Source organism: Filicampus tigris, chromosome 4 (genome assembly GCF_054856515.1).
Source record: "Filicampus tigris isolate MCC_2025a chromosome 4, RoL_Ftig_1.0, whole genome shotgun sequence".
Taxonomy (NCBI): domain Eukaryota; kingdom Metazoa; phylum Chordata; class Actinopteri; order Syngnathiformes; family Syngnathidae; genus Filicampus; species Filicampus tigris.
In genome coordinates, this window is record NC_141220.1 from 2712484 (window position 1) to 2715703 (window position 3220).

General features: G+C 46.6%; 1 long non-coding RNA gene across 1 annotated transcript; it reads left to right on the forward strand.

The window, feature by feature from the left end:
• Positions 1 to 1702: 1702 nt before the first annotated feature.
• On the forward strand, positions 1703 to 2979 carry LOC147148104 (uncharacterized). The gene is made up of 2 exons (XR_015086525.1): positions 1703 to 1836; positions 1948 to 2979. It is a non-coding gene; the product is annotated as an uncharacterized LOC147148104 (long non-coding RNA).
• The last annotated feature ends 241 nt before the right edge of the window (positions 2980 to 3220 follow it).

The window sequence follows — 3220 nt, forward strand, 5'->3', positions numbered from 1 at the left end:
TGACAAGCTTTGTCATATGCATTTTTGGTGTCCGTCGCGAGCGTCAGCTGCGTCCCACATTGTCCCCCACAAGCATACTCTGTGTCCCACATCTGATGAGTTTGGATCCGGTTACTCTCGTCCCGCATGTTAATAAAGCTGGCTGCATCCTTCCCCCACGTCTGGACAGTGGCCGAGGGAAGCGATTTCCCAAAGTTGTGAAAATAATTTTTTAGAGCTTGGCACACGTGAGCAGTAAAGTTAAAATACCTGTTGTTGTGGGGTTTTTTTTGTAATCACTGAACAACAGGTCGGTCGCATTACGGAATGATGCAACACATAATAAAGTTGTTGCGGGTTATTTCTTGCACAAGTGGTCAAAAATCAAACACAACTACAAGTGCAATATAATTCAAACATCATGCATTGGGTGTTGTTTTCATTTCATATGTCCTGTGGAGGCAGATCAACACGAACACATTGGACGCAAATTAAAACATCATTTTAATTAGTTTCCAGTTGCAGACGCGGGTCAGTCCATCTTCACACTTGCCATAGGGGTCGCACGTGCTCTAGAAATGTGCCGTTTGGAGGTTGAAATGCGTATTCCTTGGTGGTGGCGCCGAAGGGGGCGTGTCCTGTGGGTCTGATGTCTCGGCCAGCTCCGCCAGAGATGGCTTGATTGAATAAAGACCCAGGGGGTCCGGCATCTTTATGCTGGTTTTGGCCTTTTTGTGACCTCCTGCTAATGTAGCACATCCTTGCTATCTGGGGTTGAATTGGAAAGGCCATGCATTGGACTTCCTTTGGCTCCGTCAGGTTGCTCCAAAGGCTGGGTGCTGGCACTTCAAAAGGGCCAAATATGTGTATTCCGGGTCTGGCTGCGGAGGATCGGGGGTCGAGCTCTGTGTTCACCCGATCTGGCGTCTCTTTATTGTTACACAGTCTTGGACTTTGGCACCGGCAAGAAAAAGGAAACCATTTTACGGACAACGCAAACAAAACATGGCATTGAACTGAGAAACAGGTTTTCCCTACCGTCATCTGACCAGCAAGTTTTGGTGGATGACAGCACCAATGAAAATTATGAAAGTGGACCCTCTCACCATGTGAGATCAGCTACTGGGCCACAAACACTGATAATAGGTTCCAAAGCCTTATTTGGCGTCAAATGACTATGCAGCAGAAGGCAAACAAGAAGTTCTGTGTTTTACTAATGAAAATAGTTTCTGAAAAGGTCGAGAAGATCGCTGATGAGCATTCGACTCGTCAGATCGGTCATAATTCACATTTTTTGGGGTGTTCACAATCGTATGAAGATTCTGTTGTTCTTAGAAAAAAAAACGTACTAAAATTTAAGTTCTAAAAAAAAAGTAATGTTGAAGTTGTTGTTTGATCCTCTACATTTAATATTTTAGTTCCTTTGTGTATTATCCTATTGTGTCGGTGTAAGAAGGATGCTGCTTTCAGTGAACTGTCTCACCTGATTTTATGTGTTTTTATCACTGTTGATAGCCATTTTTTTGTTGTGGCCAAGCTTGAGTGTTTTTAGCATACCTACTCAGATAACTGGAGCAGCTGATCCTAATTAAGTGCTTGGAGACACCTGAACCGACTGGGTGTCAGCCAATCAGATGCTGCACGCTGACCAAATTAGCCAATTGCGATTAAGGAGACACCTTTAAAAGGAGAGCAAGCAGGAGGGATAGGACTTCTTTTTCTTCTCGTTACTGTCAGAGTTCGTGAATAGGAGGACGTGGACGACTTGGACAATGTTGCACCAACGGCTGTGAAAGTATTGTTTATTGGAGGCTGGGGAACACAGATGGCAGGAGTTGGAGTTTCTGACACAAATCTGTGAGTTTCAAACACTACACGAACTGCAAGTTAGTGCTCTGTGACACCAGGCACAGACCGTGGTCATTGCACGAGAGATGGCTCGCCAGTTCCCTTTTCGTCTCCCAACAGGCAAAGCTAGGGCGTGGGTGGCGTGACACCCATGCAGGACAGTCGCAAAGGACCTGGAGAGACAGCTATGCAGTGCTCAACTTGAGGCCAACTCGCGTTCTGACGACATCAATCACCCCCAACCTTTCTTTTAGAGACAAGAGGCATGCGAGTGTTTTCGAGTGTTTTTTGGTTTTATTCTATTTCGGACACTTTAAGTGTTGCTGGTCAAATCTCTATGGCCAGCCAATGAATATTGTATTGTACATTACTACAAGCGTTGTCAAATACTGCTCTCCCTGGTGATCTGAACTAGCGGGTATTGCCAAGCTCGGCGTGACCACCACCCTTGTCACATCATGCCCCACAATGCTTTGTAGTGAAGGCTGTTATGTGCAGAGCTGGGCATTCCGTCCCGGGGGCGGAACGGTCCGTGCCTCCATCCCGGACAGACGCCCATTTTTGGGACGGAGGACGGGGGGTGACAGGTTTTATAAAAGGGACGGATAAGCAAGAGCAGAAGTGGATTTTAGTCCGTCCCCCTCATACGTGTGAGGTGGTCGCAAAGCGGCCAAAGTTAATCTAAACCGACTCGACAAAATGGGCAAACAGCTGTAAAAAACTGAAGAAAGAAAGAAAAAAACATACCAGGAAAAACAAGCTACTCGCTCACGGTTCTCCAAGCCTTGTCTCTTTTTTTTTCTGGTCCCAGAAGTGGTAGCTGGCCATGTCATATAGCTTGGGATGTCCACAAACCACAACCATAATCTTTTCCTTCATTTTGCACTCTCAACACAAGATCCGCCAAAAGTACAGGACGCTGTGTGTGACGAACTACTCCCTGATGCTGATTGGCTGCCAAGAGGCGAAGAGGGAAACATTTGTTTTAGCTGCATCGAATGGGTGGATTTTCTATGCCGCGCTCCATGTCCCACCGCTCTAAACGCATCATCCACACCACCCCGCACACAACCGCGCCCGCCTGCGCTAACTACATTGACTTCAATTGAATTGCGCTGCCAGATTCAATTAAACATTCACATGTAGCATCAATGATACTGCTCCTGCGTGATTTGTTTCCCCACACACTAGACAAGGACTGATGGTGTTCAAGTCGGTGCTGCGGAAGCGTTGGGGAAACCAGTGAGCCAATCAGCAACTTGAAGGGCTGACCAATGGAAGCGCTCCCTGTACCGGGCGTCTCCGCCTATCCGTTCAGAGACTGACCTCTCTCACATCCGCGGCATTGACATATAAATAATGGCCACTGTTAAATAAAGCAGTTACATTACAA